Source organism: Gracilinanus agilis, chromosome 3, assembly GCF_016433145.1.
Source record: "Gracilinanus agilis isolate LMUSP501 chromosome 3, AgileGrace, whole genome shotgun sequence".
NCBI lineage: Eukaryota > Metazoa > Chordata > Mammalia > Didelphimorphia > Didelphidae > Gracilinanus > Gracilinanus agilis.
The window spans coordinates 209412457-209427888 of record NC_058132.1 but is presented as its reverse complement, the minus strand read 5'-3'; the positions used below and the strand labels follow the sequence as shown (position 1 = coordinate 209427888).

Here is a 15432-nt window from a genome sequence, read left to right as displayed (position 1 = left end):
TGGATATGTGGTGTGAGGAAGAGGGAGGTGTCAAAGAAAATGCCAAAGTTATATGCCTGGGATCAGGGATCCCAGGGAAGCAGGGAAATTTAAAAGCAAGGTGAGTTGGAAGGAGAGATGCTGTGTTCAGTTTTAGACATGTTGAGTTTAAGATGTCCAACAGGCAAATTGGAGATGTGAGACTGAAGCTTGGCAGATGCTGTGGTTGGAGCTATGGACTTGTGGACCATCATCAGAGAGATGACAGTAAAATTCCTGTAGACTGATGAGGTCACTGAGAGAACAGTGTGTAGAGAGAAAGAAGAGAGCTTAGGACAGAGCCTTTGAGGAATGCCCACATTTGGGAGATGTGATCTGGATGATGAGCCAGCAAAAGAGACTTGAGAAGAAGCAATCAGACAGGTAACTGAAGATCTAAAAGACAGCAGTGTCACAAAAGCCCAGACAGGAAAGAGAAGCAGCAACATCTACCTACCCCACTGTTTCCTATCTCCCAGACAAGAACTACTCACCAGAATGTCGAAACAGTCAGCCCAACTGTCAGATGCAGTAGAGAGGTTGAGAAGGAGGAAGGCTGTAAACCTCCTCCCCGCCACATCAGAGTTGACAGTTAAGAAGATATCACCATTCACTCTGGAGAGACTAGTTTTAGTTGAGTGATGAAGTAGGAAGCCAGCCTGCAAAGGGCTGGGGAGGGAGAGGAGAGGAAGTGGAAGCAGTGAGTATAGACAGCTTTTCCCCTTGGAATTTGGCTGAGAAAGGGAGGAGAGATATAAGATCACAGTTTGAGGAAGAGCAGAGGGAAGTTGGGACTATCTGAAGGCAGCTGGAAAGGGGACAACAGATAAGGTGAGATTAAAGATCAGAGAAAGAGAAGGAGGGATGATTGGGGTGGCAATTTGCTAGAAAAGGCGGGAAGGAATGAGATCAAGGGCAGATGTAGAAAGAGAGAGAGGTTGGCTTTGGCAGCAAGAGCTGCCTCATTAGAAGTTCAAGGAGAGTGAGAGATGATGTCAAGGCGGTACTGAGATGAAGGGAAGGGGAGAAAAGAGACAAAAGGGAGAGCAAGTCAAATGGCCTCAAGTTTCTCAGTAAAGTAAGAGGCAAAGACTTCAGATGACTGGGTGGGAAAGGGGAAGGTTTGGGAGGATGGAGGGGAGAAGTGATATTAAAAGTCAGAATATGGTCCATACTGTCAAGGGATTTCCACTTAAAGAAGGAAGTAGAAGACTGAGAAGGGTTCAGCTTATACTCTCTGGTTTTGTAAGAGGTTTTTGTCATTTCCAGCTGACACATTAGTCATCTGGTTCATCCCTATGTCTATGGACTGCACTTGCTCAAACCTACCCAGGAACAGAATCTACTTCCTAGTCTGTAAAATCTCTCCTAGAATGAGACAGTATTCCATACTAGCACATTCTAATCTCTCATGATTTAGGAAGTTCTATATTTTCCCTCAATTCTCTCCTACTGTATAAAACTAACATTTCACTGAATAACATAATGAATAAGGGCCAGGGCAGCAAGGGATGTGGCAGCTCCTTCAATTCAATTCAATAAATATTTCTTGTTGTTCAGTCACTTTTCAGTTGTGTCTGACTCTATGTGACCCCCTTTGGCATTTTCTTGGCAAAGAGACTGGAGTGGCTTGCCATTTCCTCTTCCAGCTCATTTTATAGATGAGGAAACCAAGGCAAACAGGATAAAATGATTTGCCTAGGGTCACACAGCTAGTGTCAGAGGCCAGATTTGAACTCAGGAAGATGAGTCTTTCTGATTCCAGACTTGGCACTCTATCCATTAGGCCACCTAGCTGCCTCTCAATAAATATCTACTAAGTCACAAAGGGTCTGGAGCAAAATTCAATTTATTTACTAGTAAACACCTGCTATCCACAAGGCACAATTTCCAGGTTTTCATTCCTAAGAGGTCTTTCTGATTCCTCCTTCACCTTACTCTCAAAATTACTTGGTTTGATTTGGGGGGGGGGTGTGCTGCTGGTATGATATATTTTTTCTTTACTTGCCTCACATTATGTTTCCCTTCTGTGGAACAGAAGCATACTTAGGGCAGGGCCCAGTTAGCTTTTTTGCCTCGGTATCCCAAAAGCCTAGTCAGAAGAAGAGTTTATTCAATTGATTTGAAACTGAACTAGGCTTAAGACCCTTTGTGCTTTCGAAACAGGCTCTGAATTCCAGGCTGTGGAAATACAGAACCCAGAGCCTACCTAAGGGGTTTGGATCAGATGCCCCACATTGCAAAAGGCCCCCAAAAGGAAAGAGCCTCTCCATGGGAGAGCTGTAATTAAATAAAGAGTAGCAGCCCTTGCTGGAGTGTTTGCTTGAGGGCACAAAACTAAGTTAGACCCAGATTTGGCCACTCATATAGTGTGGTCTGCCAACTTTCCCAGCAGTAGATCTTCATGCCACCCTGACAGGGAGTATTGCAGGGACAAAGTATGAGTGTGAGAGTGTGTGTGTGTGTGTGTGTGTGTGAGAGACAGAGAGACAGAGAGAGAGAGAGAGAGAGAGAGAGAGAGAGAGAGAGAGAGAGAAGAACAAACAAGTTCTCATAGACAAAAGTCCCCTAGTTGATGCCTGCCACCTCCTTTCCAGGGGAAATCCAGAGTCACAAACACCAAAAGGAACTTTGTGAATTGGGAGAGGAAGATGAAGGCATTCATGCAATATATATATATAACCTCATAATTTAGATCAAGCTTTAACAAAGTAGAATCAGAACTAAAAGGAATCTTGAAGATGAAGAAGGGGGCCCTTAAGGGGCCCTAGGCAGACTTCATTTTACAGATGACAAAATAGAGGCTAAGGGAAAAGGAAATGATTTGCTTAAGGTCATCTAAGTAATAGGTAGGCTGAGTCAGGCTCATTTCACTGCAATATGCTATCTCCATTTTTGTTAGTTCCAGCATTGCCTCCAAGCAAGACTGTAACTAATTCATCAGATACAACTCTCTTCCCTTTTCCTTAAGATTGTTGACCACTCCCCTCTTCCTAGATGCTCTTTCTCTCCCCCTCATGGGTTTCCATCTCATTCTCTTGATTAGAGCATCATCCATGTCATATTCCCTGGCTACTTGTTCCTTTCTTCTTTTTCCTGCTTCCCTCCCTTCCTCCTCCTCCTTCTCCTCTTTGTCCTCCTCCTTCTTCTTCTTCTTCTCTCTCTCTCTCTCTCTCTCTCTCTCTCTCTCTCTCTCAAAATGTCATGCTTCACAAATTTTTGCACGTCATCCTTGTGCAAGGACCACGCTAATCTCTTTCTAGTCCCAATTTTGGTATACATGCTGCTGAAGTGAGCACCCTTCTTTACTTTTGATGCCTAGCTACAGTCAAGTCAGAATTTGACAAGTCCCTGGCATGAGGGCACTGCGCCACCTGATAGTTGGGACACCCCAAATTACAGAAGCATCACCTTTGTTCTTCTTACCCCTTCGAGATTTTGCTCTCTAAATAAGTTGACTTCACCATGTGGTGAGCTCTACCTGAGTAGAAGGGAACCCCCCTGGAGGACTACCTTCCATTTACTCTATGGAGCCTGTATTAATATATTTACATGTTATAGTTCCCATTAAGATATGAACTCCTTGTAAGGGACTGTTTTTGCTTGTTTCTCTGTATCCCCAGAGCTGAGCTTGGCATACAGAAAAAAAAAGCCCTTGACACATATTTGCTGATCATTTGCCTGATTGCTATTTGTGTAAATGTCCTATTAACCTTTTGGGCTTCTGTTTTCTCAACTGTAAATTCAGGATTATGTTCTCCCTGAGATCTCTTTCAGAACCAAAACCCACGAGTTAGAAGTCCTCTCCTCCTTTCTGTCCTTCTCCCTGTGGTAGCCATCCCTCTCTGAGCATAGGCAGCAATCAAGCTTTGTCTCTGATAAACCTAACCGAGGAAGAGAAATCGGGCCCTCAGCATCTTGGGAACTGGCGTCTGCTAAGGTGGGTCCCACAGTGACCTGGATCTCTCCCTTACCTTTTACTAGAAATATCTTTTGCTAAAGGAGGCTTGGCTGGTTCAGTCCAAGGATTGCTTAATGCTGTTAAAGGACCCAGCTATTTGCTAAGAGCTGCTTCTGACATTCAAATGTAGTCTTACTCTGGGCACATGTCTAACAGATCTACAAGCCCATTGTTTTCTGAATTATTGTCTTTTATTTTTTTCCCCAAAGACTTTGTATTTTTTTCCAACTGCCTGCAGAAACAATATTTAACATTCATTTTCTGACATTGTACGATCCAAATGACTTGCCATCTCTCCACCTCAAGTTGCTGCTTCTCCATGACCTGCAGAACTGAGGGCTTATCACAATCCTTGCTCCATCATCTCCAACATCCAGTGCCCCACAAATAGGTTACTGTTTGGAAGTCATGAAAACCCAAGTTCAAATCTGATCTCTGGCGCTTACCGGTTGTGTGACCCTGGGCAAGTCATTTCACCTGTTTCCTCATCTGTAAAATAGAGATAATCATAGCACCTCGATCCCATTGTACTGTTGTAAAGATCAAATAAGATAATCATTATAAAGCACTTAGTATAGTGCCTGGCACAATAATAAGTGCTATATAAATATCTGATATTATTTCTAGTTGCATGACACTGGGCAAGCCACTTTGCCTCTGTCTGCCTCAGTTTCATCAACTGTAACAATGGGCATCATAACTGTACCTACCTCTAAGATAGATGAATAATATTTGTCATGCATTTGGCATCAGTGCCTACCCAGTGCCTGGCACATAGCAAGTGCTTAGTAAATGTTTGTTCTCAACCCTTCCTTCCCTTTTGTTCTCTTAAACATTATTTATTTGTCTATATCCGATATTTACTACTAAAGTATAAATCACTACCACCCTTCTCAGTTATGCATCTGGCCTTCCTGTCCGTCTAACCGTCCTTACAAGCCCTACAGGACAGAGACCCTGTCAGCCAATAACAAAGCCTACTTTCAGCTTCGTACCATGTCGGTCTATGTTGCTTTGTATGAATCCTAGTAGAGAACTGTGTGCAGAGAGACAATAAAGGCTTTTCTGATCATGAGAATGTTAACCTTCAATAGCTGCCTTATATTAGGGGAGGACAGGCTCCATCTTCTGGGGCAAATCCAAACCATCCATACCTTCTCATCTTGTGTGATCCTTGACCCGTGCATTTCTATAAATCCTCCACAGACCTCTACCCCCAAGCTGGAGACCCTGCTCTGGTCCTTTTACTATTTGGTGGGTCCTAATGCAACACTTGGGCTGCTCCTTCCCTCAACATGATGGGCCTCTGTATCCTTTTTGGGTTCCCTGTGTTTTTTTTTAACCCTTGTACTTTCGGTGTATTGTCTCATAGGTGGAAGAGTGGTAAGGGTGGGCAATGGGGGTCAAGTGACTTGCCCAGGGTCACACAGCTGGGAAGTGGCTGAGGCTGGGTTTGAACCTAGGACCTCCAGTCTCTAGGCCTGACTCTCACTCCACTGAGCTACCCAGCTGCCCCAAGGTTCCCTGTGTTTTTGAAAACATCATCAGGGGGAACTAGGTAGCTCAGTGGAGAAAGAGAGAGAGAGATGGAATCAGGAGGTCCTGGCTTCAGATCTGGCCTCTGGCACTTCCTAGCTGTGTCACTTTGGGCAAGTCACTTAACTCCAATTGCCTAGTTCTTATCACTCTGCTGCCTTGGAACCGATACTTGTGTTAATTCTAAGAAGGTAAGGGTCTAAAAAAATCCTCAAAGGAAAATGTGAAGCCCATGTTTCCAATGTCTACCTTACCCCAACCTAAAATACTTGGAATCAAACCATGAGAATGTAAGCACCCTAAGGGTGGATACTATTTTGCTTTAGTTTAGTATTTTTTTTAATCCTTTAGTGCTTAGAATGACTACATGAGTTCAAATCTGGCCTCTGACACAAGCTGTGTGACCCTGGGCATTATTTAACCCTGTTTGACTCGGTTTCCTCATCTGTAAAATGAACCAGAGAAGGAAATGACAAGCCACTCCAGTATTTCTGTCAAGTAAACCCCAAATGGGGTCAACAAAAGTCAGACATGACAAAGAGGACTAAACAAAAAGTGCTTAGAATAGTGCCAGGACATAATAGATGCTTAAGAAATGTTTGCTGGATTGATTGGTTATTAATTCTGAGAGAATCCTGCTCAATTCAACTAAGGGCATAGGGAGTGTAAAATGCTTCAAGTGCCCTCAAAAGGGTCTGCCATAAAAGAACCCTCCTTCATGTTACAGATGAAGAAAGAGAGGCCAAGTCCTTCTTGAATGACTCTGATTGTTATGTTCATTGAATAATTTAATTTATCAAATACCTTTTCATAGATGCATCAAGGTGGCAGGAGCCCAGTAAACAAGATCCAGGTAATAAGAGTTCTGAATGAGGAACATGGGAAACCCCCTTTTCACTTTTTGACTAAAGTACTGAAAACTGAAAAAAAAAATAAAACAAAAACAAAAAAATCTAAAAAAAACTGAAAAAAAAAGAGAGATGAAGGGAATGTTATTTCTGCTACTAACTTACTTACTTGCACAAATTTCTTCTCTTAGCCTCAGTTTCCTAATCTCTAAAATGTGAGAATGGGATTAGACAACTTCTATGGAAGTTCTATTTCCAGTTTTGAAAAGTCTATACATAAATTAACTCTAGGTGCCAGTATGGGCAAAAGCAGGCCCCTACCTCTAAGTCTTGGCTGGGGCAGTGACATAAAGCAGTTCCAACTAAGGTTGTTCTTTACAATAAAAAGGAAAATTCTGTAGAAGATAGAGATGAAAATGAAAGCTAACCACAGCTAGTGTTAGAGCTCGGCCTCACAATCAGGAGTTTTGATGGATTGTTGTAAATCTACATATATGGTAGGGTTAAATAAAAAAGATGTGAAGCCTATGTAGAAAGGGACATTTATAGCCACATGTGTGTGGAACATTATTCTCATGCAGGATGCAAGGCAAAATCAGATGCACATGGCTCCCAGAAAGACCAGAGCTAGGCCAGGGATTAATGGCCTGAAGTTTAGAGAGGAAAAGCTGGAGGGGAGAAAAAAAAACCCAAAACCAACAACTTGTTAACAATTAGCAACCTAAGGGGTTTTTCTTTTCTTTTCTTTTTTAAATAACATCCTGGGAACAGAGAGAGAACATTGCACCAAGAGGCTTCCTGTAGGAGAAATAATCAAAACAACACTGTGGAGAGAGTCTCTCTGGCTGGGGAACTCAAAGCAATTTACAAATGTGGGAATTCTCATAATTTCCCCATATGGGAGTCAGGAAAGGAGGGCAAGGATGGTGTTATCCCCATTTTACCGATGAGGGAAAGTCAGGCAAAGTTCTCATATATAACTCTGGAAAGAAAGCCAATTTTCAGCTCCAATAACAATGCTGTAATCTCAGATTCCCAGACACTCCTCACCTTGTCCTCTCTGGGAGTGGTTTATATCCTGGGAGATTCTGGTATATGGTCTACTGTTTCAAAGGATGAGATAGAGCGGAGAGTAAAACCCTCATTTTATAAGTGGAAGAAATGAAGGTTACAGAGGTTAAATGACTTGTCTAAGATCACACAGTGAGTTCATGGCAGAACGACAATCAGAGTCCAAGCTGGAAAGAAGGAAGGAAGGAGAGGAGGAAAAAAGAGGGAAGGAAGGAAACAAACAATTCATTAATTATTATGTGCCAGGTCTTATTAATAAATGTTGGAGATACAAGTATAGACAAAAAGATAGTCCTGACTTCAAGGAGCTTATATTCTAACAGGTAAGGATAATACCAAAAAAGTGAGTGGAAAGGAGGGGTGGGAGAGAAGATGGAGGTATCTGGCAGGCTTATATGGTTAAGCCCTGAGGAAATTAGGAATATGGCCAGGAAGGGAATGAAGGCAGGCCAGCTTCAGCTCCTACACAAAACTTAGGGGCCAGGAGGAAAGTGGGAAAAGGAAAACAGGTCTTGTCTTATGTGTGATTCTATAGTCATCCAACCCCAGCCCTGACCATAATAAAGAATGACATGTCCTCAAGCTTAAAAAAGGGTAGAAGGTTGAGGCAGGTGTGTTCTTTCATTTTGACATCCCAGGAAGGCAATTCTCCAGGAGCTATATTGAAATGAGTTCCCCATAGACTATAGTCATATCTGGATTTTACTTAAATAGCAGGACTAATTGCCTCTTCAAGGACCTCTATCATCTGCCTTTAACTCACCTAGACAGGAAAGATGAGGCATTGCTTCCCTCTAAGTATAATACATTCAATATACCACTTACCACCCCCACCCCCATATACAATCCATGATTTCCTACTGCTGTGCTTTGGCAACACCGTTCTCTGTGCCAAGAACAGACATTTCTGCCTGGTGACATCCTCAAAGATCCAGTTCAGATGTTACTTCCTGTGTGAAGACTCCTCTGATTCCCCATCTCTTGTCAACTTACACAGGATCGGAAGCACCACAATGGACAGATAATAGGAACTGTAGACCCCCAAACTCCGACTTTTAGGAGCTAAGATTCTATTGATGGAAGCGGGGTGGTAAATGGAGAATTACAAACATTCACAGAGAAGTAGAAGACAAAGGACAAACTGTTGAGGGCAAAGGAGAAGACAGTTCACAAAAGGAGAATCAGGGAAGACTTTCATGGAGGCAGCAATGTGTGGTGAGCCTCAAAAGACAGGATTCTGAGAAAGCCGTGTGGGATAACTCAGAGAACATAAGATATGAAGCTGGAAGTCCTGGCTCTATCGTTTACTGCCTTTATGACCTTAGTCAAGTCATATTCATTGATCCTCAGTTTCCTTATCTGTAAAATGAGGTAGGCTCTCTAAGGATCCCACCAATCTGAGTCATGCCCAATTTCTACTTCTGGCCTCAAAGAGCCCCTTGTAGCATTCTTTTGTACTTATATCCTATTCTTTACTGTAGTTATTTCTGAGAAATATTCCCCATTAGACTGAAAGTCACACAGCCATTAAAGATTTATAAAGCATCTACTATGTGCCAGTGATGTGCTAGGGGTACAAAACAAGGCAAAAGACAGTCTCTAACCTCAAGAAGCTCATAGTCTAATGGGGGGGGAATGATATTGCAAACAATTATATACAAATGGGATATATGTGTGTATACATACACATAGAGGCTATACGGAATAAACTGGAAAATAGCAGGAGCACATTAGAATTAAGGGGGAGAGGGAAAGCTTCCTGTAGATGGTTAAAAGCCCCATGAGGTCATGACCATATCTTATTCAAATCCTCCTGTCTCTTTCAGAGTCCCAAACACTGCAGGGGTTTAATAACTGTTGAATTCAACTGAATTCTAAGCTGAAACCACAGACAAACTTGTCATAAGAGAAACTTGGTTCTCCATCTATGGACAAAGGGCTAGATGACCCACGTTCCTTAGCTCCATCTCATTTCATTCAATCCTTGTCTGAGGAGCACTCTATTTAGTTCAATCATTTTCATATGTAACCACACTCCATGAGATTCATCCCATTAACAAGCAGTTCAAGATTCTAAGCTTTCTCCATTGATATTGCCATGAGGAGAAAAAAAAAAGTTCAAATTCTTGTAGGAATTTAAGAAACCTGCCTCAAGTCTAGGGATGAAAAGACTAAGACAAATGGGAAGTTGCTGACCCATCTTAGGGTCTGGGTGACAAGTCCACAGAGAATTGAAAAGCTCCACAATCACCAATACTCATTCCAGTCCTCCCTCTCATTCCTGAACTTCTTTTGGTTCTCATTCCCACTATATTAGAGCCTCATTCCTGTTCTCTCCCAGACTGTTAGAACAGCCTGCTCACTGGTTTTCCTTCCTTCCCTTTCTCCCTTCTTAAAAGTCCTATCTGACTCCTCGTGACCCCATGGATCATACTGTCCATGGGGTGTTCTTAGAAAAGATATTGGAATAGTTTGCCATTTCCTTCTCCAATGGATTAAGGCACTAGTGACTTGCCCAGGGAGACAGAGTCAGTAAGTGTCTGAGGCTGCATTTAAACTCAAGTCTTCCTGACTCCACACCTAGCACTCCGATCATTATACCACCTAGTTGCCTCCCAAATAACATCCAAGTTTTTTTTTTGGTCTGACATTCAAGGTTCTCCATGATTTGGCCCTAACCTACTTCTCCAATGTGATATTCGTCTGCCCTCTTTTCCACATTCCTATACTGGAGGGAAACTACTAAATAAACATGCTTTCCTACCTTGGCAATGCTAATGATCCTTTAAAATCTAGTTTCTATATGCCTGCCATCTTGATTCTGCCCACCTTCTCTAGAGAGCTCCTTTCTGAATTCATAGATGCTGTATACTCTTCTTAAGTGCATAATACATAATAATGTATACCCTTCTTAAGGGCTTACTACATAATACTATATACCCTTCTTAAGTACTTAATACATTATACTGTATATCTTTCTTAAATATTTAATACATAGAAACTGTATACTCTTCTTAAGTGCTTATCCAATCAAACAAGGTAATATGTTTGGGTTAAAACTGTATCTTGTACATAGATTAGTATACTTGTCAGATCTGTGGGAAAGGAAGGAATCTAAGACCAAACAAGAGATAGAGAACATTACAAAATGTAAAATGAATGACTTTGATTATATCAAATTAGAACAGTTTTGTACAAACAAAACCAATGCAACCAAATTAGAAGGAAAGCAACAAACTGGGAGAACATTTTTATAACAAAACTCTCTGACAAAAGTTTAATTTCCCAAATATATAAGGAACTAAGTCAAATTTGCAAAAAAACAAGCCATTCCCCAATTGACAAATGGTTAAGGGAAATGAATAGGCAGTTTTCACATGATGGAATCAAAACTATCAATAAGCACATGAAAAAGTCTTCTAAATCTCTCCTGATTAGAGAAATGCAAATTAAAACAACTCTGAGGTACCACCTCACACCTAGCAGATTGGCCAATATGACAGCAAAGGAAAGCAATAAATATTGGAGGGGATGTGGCAAAATTTGGACTCTAAAACACTTCTGGTGAAGTTGTGAATTGGTCTCATCATTCTGGAGGGCAATTTGGAACTATGCTTTGGATAAATGAATGCTTTCTCTTTGACTCAGCATACCACTGCTGGGTTTGTACCCCAAAGAGATAATAAGGAAAGAGACTTATACAAAAATAGTCATAGCTGTGCTCTTTGGGGTGGCAAAAAGTTGGAAAATGAGGGGATGTCCATCATTTGGGGAATGGCTGAATAAATTGTAGTATATGTTGGTGATGGAATATTATTGTGCTGAAAGGAAGAAAGATATGGAGAAATTCCATACTGGAACGACCTCCAAGAACTGATGCAGAGCAAAACAAGCAGAACCAGGAGAACATTATACACAGAGACTGATACATTATGGCACAATGGAATGTAATAGACTTTTCTACTAGCAGCAATGCAATGACCCAGGACAATGCAGAGGAACTTGTGAGAAAGAACGCTATCCACATCCAGAGAAAGAACTGTGGGAGTAGAAATGCATTAGAAAAATATATGCTTGATCACGTAGTGCAATAGGGATCTGATTAGCGTTTTGATGTTAAAGGATCACTTTACTGCAAATATGAATAAAATAGAAATATGCTTTGAACAACGATACATACATGTATAACCCAATGGAACTGCTTGTTGGCTGTGGGAGGGGGAGGAGAGAGCAGAGGATGATGGAAATTATGAAACATGTAACCATGGAAAAATATTCTAAATAAAATTTTAAAAATTTAAGAAAATTGTACCTTATTCTAGCTCCCCTGATCATTCCACTCCCCTTTCCTAGTCAGCATGGTAAGCTTCTAAGTAGCCAGTACAAAGGGGCAATGGCAGTAAGATTACAAAGGGAAACACGGAAGTCTCATTAGAAACCATCCTAACATCAAAGGAGCATAATTTATCAATTATTTCATATAGCGATCAAATGACACATCCTGGTAATATCTGCTGAACCGGCAGAAGCCATCTAGGTGCCACTGTCAGGGTTCTTGGTCCTAGGCTATGTAAATTCTAAACAAATCCCAGACCTTTACAGTTCCAGATGAGCAGAATATCAAAAGCTTCTAATAACTTTGAGATGACTTGGAAATGTTAACTTTAAAGTTTTACTGATAAATTTGAGAAGATCTGGATATGTTAATGAACTAGTCCCAAATTGGTATAGACAAATGTCTGTTCCTTACCCAAACCTTTTCAAAATGAGATCTTAAACTCCTGCCCACCCCTCACCCAAGCATTCTTCTATCTCATCACCATCTATCCTGTCTCCAATCAGAGGATAAGCCACTTAGCCTCTCCCCATACTCTTCATCATGTTTGCTTGCCTCTTTTTACCATCCCATTCCCCTGTATTCATATCTTCATCCTCTTTCACCATTTGTCTCTGCCTTCATGTACTTTTGCCTCCACATCCTCTGTGTTTAATTAAAGTGTGAGTGCCACCCCTGTTTCCCACTGCCAGTTGTGGTCCTTCCTGGAGAGCACCCAAAGAACTGAGCTTGCCTGCTCCCACTTCATAATTTCACAATTTCATAAATTAATTATCAATTCAATGTGGAAAGTACACAGTTCCTGGCACCTAATAAGCACTTAAATAAATGTTTGTTCCCTTCTCCTCCTCCCCCATCTAAATTGTAGTTCTTTGTGTACATGCTTTTTCTCCCCAGGAAGCTAATTTCTTTGAGAGTAGGAACTGGATCTTATTCATCTCGATAGCCCCTAGAAATTGTACCTTCTCTCTATTAACTGCCCACCAAAGGCTTTGGACCTTCCCTAGAAATCGTTGTAGAGGATAGAAATTTCTGATTAAGTTTAATTTAAATATAGGCACATCTACAAAAATGATTATTCCATGCCTTCCCCTCAAGTTTTACATCCAACTTGGTTGCAATTGTCTACCTTAGTTGCCCTTAGAAAGAACACTGTATTTAGCTAAGGTCAAATAACATCTTACCAATGAGTAAGTACTGTTTGTTTGTTTTTTAAACTCTTATCTTCTGTCTTAGAATGGCTATTCAGGCATTGGTTCCAAGGCGGAAGGGGAAGGGGAAGGGGAAGGGGAAGAGGAAGGGGAAGGGGAAAAGGGGAAGGGGAAGGGGAAGGGAGGAAAAAAGGAAGGGAAGGAAGAGAAGGGACAGAGGGAGGGAGGAATGGAAGGAAGGAAGGAAGGAAGAAAAAAGGAAGGAAGGAAAAAAGGAAGGGAAGGAAGGGAAGGGACAGAGGGAGGGAGGGAGGAATGGAAGGAGGGACAGAGGTAGGAAGGGAAGGAGGGAGGGAGGGAAGAAGGAAGGAAGGAAAGAGGAGAAGGAGGAGGAGGAGGAGAAGAAGGAGGAGGAAAAGGAGAAGAAGGAGAAGAAAGAGAAGAGGAAGTATCTGAGGCCAGATTTGAACCCAGGTCCTCCTCACTCCAGTTCTGGCTTTCTTTCATTGAGCCACCTAGTTGCCTCTACCAATGAATAAATATTAATTAAGCTCCTATGTTCAAGGTAATATGTTAAGTACTGGAGATACAATGAAAATACAATGAAAAATTATATATATACATAGTTCGGAATAAATACAAAGTCAAACGATCTTTGTGACCTTGGGAAAATCATCTCAGTTTCCTCAAGTAGAAAATGAAGATGTTAAACCAGATGGTCTCTAAGTCTCTTCTAACTCTAAAATCTTATAATAATCTCAACTCAATAAATACTTGTTGAATGTTGAACAAGTGAATTTTAATCCTCTTCTTCATGTCTCTGAGTAGAGCTACTCACAAGAGAGAAAGCAGAAGAGGCCAGAGTTTTCCTTGGCACCAGACTAATGAATGACTTATATTCCAAAAGGTTTTGAGTGAGAGGCTAAAAAAGTCAATCAGTAAGATAATTTGCCCTTGAATAACTAGATGATCAAATGAGATGTTTGATAAGCCTTAAATGGCCATGCTACCTTTTATGCTTAACTCTCTGGAAGCCTCCTGGTTTCTTAAATACACATTACCTGAAAGGGCAGAGACTCTGCTTAATTTCTTCATTGGTACCTTCCTCTCCATCTTCCATCCTTCATACCCCATCCCCCCTAGAGCTAACTGCAAGATTACTTGATGCCTGGATGAGAAGAATTCTTTAGTGAACTTGATTACGCAGAGGTTGTATCTGTAAAGATCTTTGGGGCCTGGGCCCCACAGACCTGGGAAGAGGAGCCTTAGTTGAACACCTCTTGGGAAAAGTCTACTGAGTGCTAAGCACTTTACTTGCTGGGGTTGGGGGTAGGGGGAAAGAGTCAGTGAATGGGAGAAAGATATGAAAAACCTGGAAAAGATACCATGCCCTCATGAAGCTAAAGATATCTCGGAATGGTTGACAACATATATACAAGTTTATGGCCCTGTGTATCATGGCGTTTTATTTAAAGAAAATATTTACCAAGCAAGTATCTATGAGCATGGCCCTTTGGGGGCATATATGGATGAAGATATATCATATAAATATAAAGCAGGAAAGAACATGGAAGTACAAAAGAGGAAAAAGCAAAGTGCTATGAGATTTCAGAGCAGGGAGAGATTGCATCTTTTGTGGGAGGAAGAGACCTTAAAGGATGGAGTAAAATATTTATCTCTGAATCTATATGGAGAGACTTTCCCCTCTACTTTCAGAGATAGATAAAAGAACAGTGATCTAGCTCAGAGGCTACTGGCTCCTAGAGAATGATTGTTCCTTGGATCCAAGGAAATGGTGGCTCTAGGAGATAAATGACAGTTAAGGGGGCAGGCCCTCTATTCTGGGTGCTCATGGGAACCCTTGTGAAAGAGAAAGAATACCTGAGTAACATTTCCCTTACTAACATGATAATTGTGTGGATATAAGAAATGTTTAAAGGTTCGAATTGAGATGGGGATTTTACTTTAAAAAAAAGCAAGGAGAGCAGCACAATACAATATAAATCATTTAACAACTTGAGTCAAGAGTCCGAAATCTGAGAACTCTGCCATAGAACTAGCTATATAATTTTTAGTCAGTTTCTTCATCTATAAAATGGGTCAGTCTCTGTCTTGCCTACCCCATAGAGCTATTGCGAAAATTCAAATGAGACATACGTTAAGATTTTCTGGGAAAACTACATATATAATATAAATATATTTATATAATTAAAAACATTCATCATCATATTAAATTTCCTATATTTATAATAATGTATATTTATAAAATACGGGCATATAATTTGTAATATAATGTATAAAACACAAAATGCAAGGTATTATGATTATCATTTCAATTTGGTAAACATTTAGTAAGCAACAACCATGTACAAGAGACTGGCTCAAGGGCTGGACAAGGGAGTGTGGACTCGGTCATAGGCTAGTTCCTGGGTGGAAGTTCTATCCTGAAGGGGCAAGGAACTAGCCAGGAAGGAATTTTGGCAGGAATTAGTCAGACAAGATCATACAAGA

At 41.0% G+C, this 15432-nt stretch overlaps 1 protein-coding gene and 1 non-coding gene across 3 annotated transcripts in view; both read right to left on the bottom strand.

The window, feature by feature from the left end:
• The window catches only part of UBASH3B (ubiquitin associated and SH3 domain containing B), a 185631-nt gene that overhangs the window by 92953 nt on the left and 77246 nt on the right, over positions 1-15432 (bottom strand). The window lies entirely within an intron of this gene.
• Positions 3214-3317, bottom strand: LOC123243423. The gene has a single exon (XR_006505953.1). It is a non-coding gene; the product is annotated as a U6 spliceosomal RNA (small nuclear RNA).